Raw genomic sequence first — 12,139 nt, forward strand, 5'->3', positions numbered from 1 at the left:
CAGACACACACAAAAAAAAAATACACACACACACCATTATTCCACAGGTCTATAAGAGAGGGAACCCCCTGTCTTTCACAGTAACACACAGAGACAGACACACACACCATTATTCCACAGGTCTATAAGAGAGTACAGTGACGGTTACTGTCTTTCACAGTAACACACAGAGACAGGACTTCAGTGGGGCAGAGATGGGATGAAGACAATGTTTTTTTGTTTTTTCTAGGTTCCGATGTCTTTAAAAAATCTATATATTTGTGAGGGTGTAGTGGAGAAGGTGTGTGCCAGATTGCCTAGGTGTAAATGGGTGCTGCCCCAGCTGTCTCATAGGGGAAGGGTGCTGGTAGCCGGTAATCTAGCCGCCTCTAACCTGTGGCTCAGACTAATGATTTTACAGCCACCTGATTGAAGAGCTTCAGAGGACCCTGGTTTATTTATTTATTTATTTCACCTTTATTTAACCAGGTAGGAAAGTTGAGAGCAAGTTCTCATTTATAATTGCGACCTGGCCAAGATAAAGCAAAGCAGTTCGACAACATACAACAACACAGAGTTACACATGGAGTAAAACAAACATACAGTTAATAATACAGTAGAAAAATAAGTCTATATACAATGTGAGCAAATGAGGTGAGATAAGGGAGGTAAAGGCAAAAAAAGGCCATGGTGGCGAAGTAAATACAATATAGCAAGTAAAACACTGGAATGGTAGATTTAGTAGTGGAAGAAAGGGCAAAGTAGAAATAGAAATAACAATTGTCAATTTCTTCTGGTCTGGACAACATTGAATTAAAGCTGCAGCCCAGTACCTTCCACTGCACGAGGATGGACAAGGCCTGGTGGACATTTCTCCTAGGATCTTGGCTTTCAGGCTTCTAGCAGCCCAGAGACTGTTCTACAGTGACGGTTCTAGCAGCCCAGAGACTGTTCTACAGCGACGGTTCTAGCAGCTGTTCTACAGTGACGGTTCTAGCAGCCCAGAGACTGTTCTACAGCGACGGTTCTAGCAGCTGTTCTACAGTGACGGTTCTAGCAGCCCAGAGACTGTTCTACAGTGACGGTTCTAGCAGCCCAGAGACTGTTGTACAGTGACGGTTCTAGCAGCCCAGAGACTGTTGTACAGTGATGGTTCTAACAGCTGTTGTACAGTGATGGTTCTAACAGCCCAGAGACTGTTGTACAGTGACGGTTCTAGCAGCTGTTGTACAGTGACGGTTCTAGCAGCTGATGTACAGTGACGGTTCTAGCAGCCCAGAGACTGTTGTACAGAGACGGTTCTAGCAGCCCAGAGACTGTTGTACAGTGACGGTTCTAGCAGCTGTTGTACAGTGACGGTTCTAACAGCCCAGAGACTGTTGTACAGTGACGGTTCTAGCAGCCCAGAGACTGTTGTACAGTGACGGTTCTAGCTGCCCAGAGACTGTTGTACAGTGACGGTTCTAGCTGCCCAGAGACTGTTGTACAGTGACGGTTCTAGCAGCCCAGAGACTGTTGTACAGTGACGGTTCTAGCAGCTGTTGTACAGTGACGGTTCTAACAGCCCAGAGACTGTTGTACAGTGACGGTTCTAGCAGCCCAGAGACTGTTGTACAGTGACGGTTCTAGCAGCTGTTGTACAGAGACGGTTCTAACAGCTGTTGTACAGTGACGGTTCTAGCAGCTGTTGTACAGTGACGGTTCTAACAGCCCAAAGACTGTTGTACAGTGACGGTTCTAGCTGCCCAGAGACTGTTGTACAGTGACGGTTCTAGCAGCTGTTGTACAGTGACGGTTCTAGCTGCCCAGAGACTGTTGTACAGTGACGGTTCTAGCAGTCCAGAGACTGTTGTACAGTGACGGTTCTAGCAGTCCAGAGACTGTTGTACAGTGACGGTTCTAGCAGTCCAGAGACTGTTGTACAGTGACGGTTCTAACAGCCTAGAGACTGTTGTACAGAGACGGTTCTAACAGCCTAGAGACTGTTGTACAGAGACGGTTCTAGCAGCTGTTGTACAGTGACGGTTCTAACAGCCCAGAGACTGTTGTACAGTGACGGTTCTAGCAGCTGTTGTACAGTGACGGTTCTAGCAGCTGATGTACAGTGACGGTTCTAGCAGCCCAGAGATTGTTGTACAGTGATGGTTCTAACAGCCCAGAGACTGTTGTACAGTGACGGTTCTAACAGCCCAGAGACTGTTGTACAGTGACGGTTCTAGCAGCCCAGAGACTGTTGTACAGTGACGGTTCTAGCAGCTGTTGTACAGAGACGGTTCTAACAGCTGTTGTACAGTGACGGTTCTAGCAGCTGTTGTACAGTGACGGTTCTAACAGCCCAAAGACTGTTGTACAGTGACGGTTCTAGCTGCCCAGAGACTGTTGTACAGTGACGGTTCTAGCAGCTGTTGTACAGTGACGGTTCTAGCTGCCCAGAGACTGTTGTACAGTGACGGTTCTAGCAGTCCAGAGACTTTTGTACAGTGACGGTTCTAGCAGTCCAGAGACTGTTGTACAGTGACGGTTCTAGCAGTCCAGAGACTGTTGTACAGTGACGGTTCTAACAGCCTAGAGACTGTTGTACAGAGACGGTTCTAACAGCCTAGAGAATGTTGTACAGAGACGGTTCTAGCAGCTGTTGTACAGTGACGGTTCTAACAGCCCAGAGACTGTTGTACAGAGACGGTTCTAACAGCTGTTGTACAGTGATGGTTCTAGCAGCTGTTGTACAGTGACGGTTCTAGCAGCCCAGAGACTGTTGTACAGTGACGGTTCTAGCAGTCCAGAGACTGTTGTACAGTGACGGTTCTAGCAGTCCAGAGACTGTTGTACAGTGACGGTTCTAACAGCCCAGAGACTGTTGTACAGTGACGTTTCTAGCAGTCCAGAGACTGTTGTACAGTGACGGTTCTAGCAGTCCAGAGACTGTTGTACAGTAACGGTTCTAGCAGCCCAAAGACTGTTGTACAGTGACGGTTCTAGCAGCTGATGTACAGTGACGGTTCTAGCAGCCCAGAGACTGTTGTACAGTAACGGTTCTAGAAGCCCAGAGACTGTTGTACAGTGACGGTTCTAGCAGCCCAGAGACTGTTGTACAGTGATGGTTCTAGCAGCTGTTGTACAGTGACGGTTCTAGCAGTCCAGAGACTGTTGTACAGTGACGGTTCTAGCAGTCCAGAGACTGTTGTACAGTAACGGTTCTAGCAGCCCAGAGACTGTTGTACAGTGACGGTTCTAGCAGTCCAGAGACTGTTGTACAGTAACGGTTCTAGCAGCCCAGAGACTGTTGTACAGTGACGGTTCTAGCAGCCCAGAGACTGTTGTACAGTGACGGTTCTAGCAGTCCAGAGACTGTTGTACAGTAACGGTTTTAACAGCCCAGAGACTGTTGTACAGTGATGGTTCTAGCAGCCTAGAGACTGTTGTACAGTGACGGTTCTAGCTGCCCAGAGACTGTTGTACAGTGACGGTTCTAGCAGCCCAGAGACTGTTGTACAGTGATGGTTCCTAACAGCCCAGAGACTGTTGTACAGTGACGGTTCTAGCTGCCCAGAGACTGTTGTACAGTGACGGTTCTAGCAGTCCAGAGACTGTTGTACAGTGACGGTTCTAGCTGCCCAGAGACTGTTGTACAGTGACGGTTCTAGCAGCTGTTGTACAGTGACGTTCTAGCAGCCCAGAGACTGTTGTACAGAGACGGTTCTAACAGCTGTTGTACAGTGATGGTTCTAGCAGCTGTTGTACAGTGACGGTTCTAACAGCCCAGAGACTGTTGTACAGTGACGGTTCTAGCAGCCCAGAGACTGTTGTACAGTGACGGTTCTAGCAGCTGTTGTACAGTGACGTTCTAGCAGCCCAGAGACTGTTGTACAGAGACGGTTCTAACAGCTGTTGTACAGTGATGGTTCTAGCAGCTGTTGTACAGTGACGGTTCTAACAGCCCAGAGACTGTTGTACAGTGACGGTTCTAGCTGCCCAGAGACTGTTGTACAGTGACGGTTCTAGCTGCCCAGAGACTGTTGTACAGTGACGGTTCTAGCAGCCCAGAGACTGTTGTACAGTGACGGTTCTAGCAGCTGTTGTACAGTGACGGTTCTAACAGCCCAGAGACTGTTGTACAGTGACGGTTCTAGCAGCCCAGAGACTGTTGTACAGTGACGGTTCTAGCAGCTGTTGTACAGAGACGGTTCTAACAGCTGTTGTACAGTGACGGTTCTAGCAGCTGTTGTACAGTGACGGTTCTAACAGCCCAAAGACTGTTGTACAGTGAAGGTTCTAGCTGCCCAGAGACTGTTGTACAGTGACGGTTCTAGCAGCTGTTGTACAGTGACGGTTCTAGCTGCCCAGAGACTGTTGTACAGTGACGGTTCTAGCAGTCCAGAGACTGTTGTACAGTGACGGTTCTAGCAGTCCAGAGACTGTTGTACAGTGACGGTTCTAGCAGTCCAGAGACTGTTGTACAGTGACGGTTCTAACAGCCTAGAGACTGTTGTACAGAGACGGTTCTAACAGCCTAGAGACTGTTGTACAGAGACGGTTCTAGCAGCTGTTGTACAGTGACGGTTCTAACAGCCCAGAGACTGTTGTACAGTGACGGTTCTAGCAGCTGTTGTACAGTGACGGTTCTAGCAGCTGATGTACAGTGACGGTTCTAGCAGCCCAGAGATTGTTGTACAGTGATGGTTCTAACAGCCCAGAGACTGTTGTACAGTGACGGTTCTAACAGCCCAGAGACTGTTGTACAGTGACGGTTCTAGCAGCCCAGAGACTGTTGTACAGTGACGGTTCTAGCAGCTGTTGTACAGAGACGGTTCTAACAGCTGTTGTACAGTGACGGTTCTAGCAGCTGTTGTACAGTGACGGTTCTAACAGCCCAAAGACTGTTGTACAGTGACGGTTCTAGCTGCCCAGAGACTGTTGTACAGTGACGGTTCTAGCAGCTGTTGTACAGTGACGGTTCTAGCTGCCCAGAGACTGTTGTACAGTGACGGTTCTAGCAGTCCAGAGACTGTTGTACAGTGACGGTTCTAGCAGTCCAGAGACTGTTGTACAGTGACGGTTCTAGCAGTCCAGAGACTGTTGTACAGTGACGGTTCTAACAGCCTAGAGACTGTTGTACAGAGACGGTTCTAACAGCCTAGAGACTGTTGTACAGAGACGGTTCTAGCAGCTGTTGTACAGTGACGGTTCTAACAGCCCAGAGACTGTTGTACAGAGACGGTTCTAACAGCTGTTGTACAGTGATGGTTCTAGCAGCTGTTGTACAGTGACGGTTCTAGCAGCCCAGAGACTGTTGTACAGTGACGGTTCTAGCAGTCCAGAGACTGTTGTACAGTGACGGTTCTAGCAGTCCAGAGACTGTTGTACAGTGACGGTTCTAACAGCCCAGAGACTGTTGTACAGTGACGTTTCTAGCAGTCCAGTTACTGTTGTACAGTGACGGTTCTAGCAGTCCAGAGACTGTTGTACAGTAACGGTTCTAGCAGCCCAAAGACTGTTGTACAGTGACGGTTCTAGCAGCTGATGTACAGTGACGGTTCTAGCAGCCCAGAGACTGTTGTACAGTAACGGTTCTAGAAGCCCAGAGACTGTTGTACAGTGACGGTTCTAGCAGCCCAGAGACTGTTGTACAGTGATGGTTCTAGCAGCTGTTGTACAGTGACGGTTCTAGCAGTCCAGAGACTGTTGTACAGTGACGGTTCTAGCAGTCCAGAGACTGTTGTACAGTAACGGTTCTAGCAGCCCAGAGACTGTTGTACAGTGACGGTTCTAGCAGTCCAGAGACTGTTGTACAGTAACGGTTCTAGCAGCCCAGAGACTGTTGTACAGTGCCGGTTCTAGCAGCCCAGAGACTGTTGTACAGTGACGGTTCTAGCAGTCCAGAGACTGTTGTACAGTAACGGTTTTAACAGCCCAGAGACTGTTGTACAGTGATGGTTCTAGCAGCCTAGAGACTGTTGTACAGTGACGGTTCTAGCTGCCCAGAGACTGTTGTACAGTGACGGTTCTAGCAGCCCAGAGACTGTTGTACAGTGATGGTTCTAACAGCCCAGAGACTGTTGCACAGTGATGGTTCTAGCAGCTGTTGTACAGTGACGGTTCTAACAGCCCAGAGACTGTTGTACAGTGACGGTTCTAGCTGCCCAGAGACTGTTGTACAGTGACGGTTCTAGCTGCCCAGAGACTGTTGTACAGTGACGGTTCTAGCAGCCCAGAGACTGTTGTACAGTGACGGTTCTAGCAGCTGTTGTACAGTGACGGTTCTAACAGCCCAGAGACTGTTGTACAGTGACGGTTCTAGCAGCCCAGAGACTGTTGTACAGTGACGGTTCTAGCAGCTGTTGTACAGAGACGGTTCTAACAGCTGTTGTACAGTGACGGTTCTAGCAGCTGTTGTACAGTGACGGTTCTAACAGCCCAAAGACTGTTGTACAGTGAAGGTTCTAGCTGCCCAGAGACTGTTGTACAGTGACGGTTCTAGCAGCTGTTGTACAGTGACGGTTCTAGCTGCCCAGAGACTGTTGTACAGTGACGGTTCTAGCAGTCCAGAGACTGTTGTACAGTGACGGTTCTAGCAGTCCAGAGACTGTTGTACAGTGACGGTTCTAGCAGTCCAGAGACTGTTGTACAGTGACGGTTCTAACAGCCTAGAGACTGTTGTACAGAGACGGTTCTAACAGCCTAGAGACTGTTGTACAGAGACGGTTCTAGCAGCTGTTGTACAGTGACGGTTCTAACAGCCCAGAGACTGTTGTACAGTGACGGTTCTAGCAGCTGTTGTACAGTGACGGTTCTAGCAGCTGATGTACAGTGACGGTTCTAGCAGCCCAGAGATTGTTGTACAGTGATGGTTCTAACAGCCCAGAGACTGTTGTACAGTGACGGTTCTAACAGCCCAGAGACTGTTGTACAGTGACGGTTCTAGCAGCCCAGAGACTGTTGTACAGTGACGGTTCTAGCAGCTGTTGTACAGAGACGGTTCTAACAGCTGTTGTACAGTGACGGTTCTAGCAGCTGTTGTACAGTGACGGTTCTAACAGCCCAAAGACTGTTGTACAGTGACGGTTCTAGCTGCCCAGAGACTGTTGTACAGTGACGGTTCTAGCAGCTGTTGTACAGTGACGGTTCTAGCTGCCCAGAGACTGTTGTACAGTGACGGTTCTAGCAGTCCAGAGACTGTTGTACAGTGACGGTTCTAGCAGTCCAGAGACTGTTGTACAGTGACGGTTCTAGCAGTCCAGAGACTGTTGTACAGTGACGGTTCTAACAGCCTAGAGACTGTTGTACAGAGACGGTTCTAACAGCCTAGAGACTGTTGTACAGAGACGGTTCTAGCAGCTGTTGTACAGTGACGGTTCTAACAGCCCAGAGACTGTTGTACAGAGACGGTTCTAACAGCTGTTGTACAGTGATGGTTCTAGCAGCTGTTGTACAGTGACGGTTCTAGCAGCCCAGAGACTGTTGTACAGTGACGGTTCTAGCAGTCCAGAGACTGTTGTACAGTGACGGTTCTAGCAGTCCAGAGACTGTTGTACAGTGACGGTTCTAACAGCCCAGAGACTGTTGTACAGTGACGTTTCTAGCAGTCCAGTTACTGTTGTACAGTGACGGTTCTAGCAGTCCAGAGACTGTTGTACAGTAACGGTTCTAGCAGCCCAAAGACTGTTGTACAGTGACGGTTCTAGCAGCTGATGTACAGTGACGGTTCTAGCAGCCCAGAGACTGTTGTACAGTAACGGTTCTAGAAGCCCAGAGACTGTTGTACAGTGACGGTTCTAGCAGCCCAGAGACTGTTGTACAGTGATGGTTCTAGCAGCTGTTGTACAGTGACGGTTCTAGCAGTCCAGAGACTGTTGTACAGTGACGGTTCTAGCAGTCCAGAGACTGTTGTACAGTAACGGTTCTAGCAGCCCAGAGACTGTTGTACAGTGACGGTTCTAGCAGTCCAGAGACTGTTGTACAGTAACGGTTCTAGCAGCCCAGAGACTGTTGTACAGTGCCGGTTCTAGCAGCCCAGAGACTGTTGTACAGTGACGGTTCTAGCAGTCCAGAGACTGTTGTACAGTAACGGTTTTAACAGCCCAGAGACTGTTGTACAGTGATGGTTCTAGCAGCCTAGAGACTGTTGTACAGTGACGGTTCTAGCTGCCCAGAGACTGTTGTACAGTGACGGTTCTAGCAGCCCAGAGACTGTTGTACAGTGATGGTTCTAACAGCCCAGAGACTGTTGTACAGTGACGGTTCTAGCTGCCCAGAGACTGTTGTACAGTGACGGTTCTAGCAGTCCAGAGACTGTTGTACAGTGACGGTTCTAGCTGCCCAGAGACTGTTGTACAGTGACGGTTCTAGCAGCTGTTGTACAGTGACGTTCTAGCAGCCCAGAGACTGTTGTACAGAGACGGTTCTAACAGCTGTTGTACAGTGATGGTTCTAGCAGCTGTTGTACAGTGACGGTTCTAACAGCCCAGAGACTGTTGTACAGTGACGGTTCTAGCAGTCCAGAGACTGTTGTACAGTGACGGTTCTAGCAGTCCAGAGACTGTTGTACGGTAACGGTTCTAGCAGCCCAGAGACTGTTGTACAGTGACGGTTCCAACAGCCCAGAGACTGTTGTACAGTGACGGTTCTAGCAGCCCAGAGACTGTTGTACAGTGACGGTTCTAGCAGCTGTTGTACAGTGACGGTTCTAGCTGCCCAGAGACTGTTGTACAGTGACGGTTCTAGCAGCCCAGAGACTGTTGTACAGTGACGGTTCTAGCAGCTCTTGTACAGTGACGGTTCTAGCAGCCCAGAGACTGTTGTACAGTGACGGTTCTAGCAGCTGTTGTACAGTGACGGTTCTAGCAGCCCAGAGACTGTTGTACAGAGACGGTTCTAACAGCTGTTGTACAGTGACGGTTCTAGCAGCTGTTCTACAGTGACGGTTCTAACAGCCCAGAGACTGTTGTACAGTGACGGTTCTAGCAGCCCAGAGACTGTTGTACAGTGAAGGTTCTAGCTGCCCAGAGACTGTTGTACAGTGACGGTTCTAACAGCCCAGAGACTGTTGTACAGTGATGGTTCTAACAGCCCAGAGACTGTTGTACAGTGACGGTTCTAGTAGCTGTTGTACAGTGACGGTTCTAGCAGCTGATGTACAGTGACGGTTCTAGCAGCCCAGAGACTGTTGTACAGAGATGGTTCTAACAGCTGTTGTACAGTGACGGTTCTAGTAGCTGTTGTACAGTGATGGTTCTAGTAGCCCAGAGACTGTTGTACAGTGACGGTTCTAGCTGCCCAGAGACTGTTGTACAGTGACGGTTCTAGCAGCCCAGAGACTGTTGTACAGTGACGGTTCTAACAGCCCAGAGACTGTTGTACAGTGACGGTTCTAGCTGCCCAGAGACTGTTGTACAGTGACGGTTCTAGCAGCCCAGAGACTGTTGTACAGAGACGATTCTAACAGCTGTTGTACAGTGACGGTTCTAACAGCCCAGAGACTGTTGTACAGTGACGGTTCTAACAGCCCAGAGACTGTTGTACAGTGACGGTTCTAGTAGCTGTTGTACAGTGACGGTTCTAGTAGCCCAGAGACTGTTGTACAGTGACGGTTCTAACAGCCCAGAGACTGTTGTACAGTGACGGTTCTAGTAGCTGTTGTACAGTGACGGTTCTAGTAGCCCAGAGACTGTTGTACAGTGACGGTTCTAGCAGCCCAGAGACTGTTGTACAGTGACGGTTCTAGCAGCTGTTGTACAGTGACGGTTCTAGCAGCTGTTGTACAGTGACGGTTCTAGTAGCCCAGAGACTGTTGTACAGTGACGGTTCTAGCAGCTGTTGTACAGTGACGGTTCTAGCAGCTGTTGTACAGTGACGGTTCTAGTAGCCCAGAGACTGTTGTACAGTGATGGTTCTAGCAGCTGTTTTACAGTGACGGTTCTAGCAGCTGTTGTACAGAGACGGTTCTAGTAGCCCAGAGACTGTTGTACAGTGACGGTTCTAGCAGCTGTTGTACAGTGACGGTTCTAACAGCCCAAAGACTGTTGTACAGTGACGGTTCTAGCTGCCCAGAGACTGTTGTACAGTGACGGTTCTAGCAGCTGTTGTACAGTGACGGTTCTAGCTGCCCAGAGACTGTTGTACAGTGACGGTTCTAGCAGTCCAGAGACTGTTGTACAGTGACGGTTCTAGCAGTCCAGAGACTGTTGTACAGTGACGGTTCTAGCAGTCCAGAGACTGTTGTACAGTGACGGTTCTAGCAGCCTAGAGACTGTTGTACAGAGACGGTTCTAACAGCCCAAAGACTGTTGTACAGTGACGGTTCTAGCTGCCCAGAGACTGTTGTACAGTGACGGTTCTAGCAGCTGTTGTACAGTGACGGTTCTAGCTGCCCAGAGACTGTTGTACAGTGACGGTTCTAGCAGTCCAGAGACTGTTGTACAGTGACGGTTCTAGCAGTCCAGAGACTGTTGTACAGTGACGGTTCTAGCAGTCCACAGACTGTTGTACAGTGACGGTTCTAGTAGCTGTTGTACAGTGACGGTTCTAGTAGCCCAGAGACTGTTGTACAGTGACGGTTCTAACAGCCCAGAGACTGTTGTACAGTGACGGTTCTAGTAGCTGTTGTACAGTGACGGTTCTAGTAGCCCAGAGACTGTTGTACAGTGACGGTTCTAGCAGCCCAGAGACTGTTGTACAGTGACGGTTCTAGCAGCTGTTGTACAGTGACGGTTCTAGCAGCTGTTGTACAGTGACGGTTCTAACAGCTGTTGTACAGTGACGGTTCTAGTAGCCCAGAGACTGTTGTACAGTGACGGTTCTAGCAGCTGTTGTACAGTGACGGTTCTAGCAGCTGTTGTACAGTGACGGTTCTAGTAGCCCAGAGACTGTTGTACAGTGATGGTTCTAGCAGCTGTTTTACAGTGACGGTTCTAGCAGCTGTTGTACAGAGACGGTTCTAGTAGCCCAGAGACTGTTGTACAGTGATGGTTCTAGCAGCTGTTCTGCAGTGACGGTTCTAGCTGGGTCGACACAGCCTTCACATAAATGAGGAGAGCTGTTTAGGCTTAGACAAGCACTGGCCTGACTCCATTCTATAATTTTCAACATGTCCCGTAAGGCCCGGCACGCCACCAGGGATGTGACTTTTTGAAGAGCCTCTTTGTTACAACACTGCCATCCAGTCCCGTGCTGTGGGTTCAGCGAACATTCATGCCTCTTTCTCCTTTCTCCTCTCTCTTCTCTCCCCTCTCTCTCCTCTTTCTCTCCTCTCTCTCAATCTCTTCTCTCCCCTCTTTCTCCTTTCTCCTCTCTCTCTCTTCTCCCTCCTCTTTGTCCTCTCTCTCTCCTCTCACTCTCCTCTGTGTCTCCTCTGTCTCTCCTCTCTCTCACTCTCCTCTGTGTCTCCTCTGTCTCTCCTCTCTCTCACTCTCCTCTGTGTCTCCTCTGTCTCTCCTCTCTCTCTCAATTCAATTAAATTCAATTTGCTTTATTGGCGTGGCATAACAATGTAAGTATAGCCAAAGCGTAATTTGGATATTTACAATATGAAAATAATAAGAATCAAAATTGTCAACGGGACAAAAGTAACAACAATAACCAAAGGTCAAAATAACCATACATTGAACAATAACAATAAGCAAAGAGGACATTGGTTGGTCTGTCAGACACTGTCCCTCATCTTATGGCAGGCAGCAATGTAGTGCGCTGCCAACCCACAGCTCTCTGCGTCCTCCCCCAACAGGACGGGTAGCCTATCCTCATCAGAGAGGTCTTTGAAACCTTGAATAATGGTTTCAAATTTGGGGAAATGACACTCTCTAATTGTTTTATATTTTTTACGTTATGTCAGGAAATGCCGCTCTATCTCGGGTTCTGCTGGATGAGGGGACTCTTTTCTTTGCTCAGCTCTTGGCATTGCAGCGCTTGGTAATGATATGAGAGGGGGTCACTGTATGATAGATGTTTCCAAAACGTACTGACTCTTTTCTGAGTTTTTCTTATTAGTGGATATTTGCCTAGTTCAGCCCTGCATGCATTGTTTGTAGTTTCCTCTGGACATGTAGGAGAATCTTACAGAACTTTGCATGCAGGGTTTCAATGGGGTGTTAGTCCCATTTGGTGAAATCCTAGTTTTGCAAGTGGACCCCACACCTCACTGCCATAAAGTGCAATTGGTTCAATG

At 48.8% G+C, this 12,139-nt stretch overlaps 1 protein-coding gene across 3 annotated transcripts in view; it reads right to left on the reverse strand.

Annotated features, from left to right (window-relative positions):
• Positions 1–12,139, reverse strand: part of LOC115149932 (phosphatase and actin regulator 3) — an 87,574-nt gene that overhangs the window by 50,458 nt on the left and 24,977 nt on the right. The gene's annotated exons all lie outside the window — the stretch shown is intronic.

The sequence above is a fragment of the Salmo trutta genome, chromosome 16 (genome assembly GCF_901001165.1).
Source record: "Salmo trutta chromosome 16, fSalTru1.1, whole genome shotgun sequence".
NCBI classification, from domain to species: Eukaryota; Metazoa; Chordata; class Actinopteri; order Salmoniformes; family Salmonidae; genus Salmo; species Salmo trutta.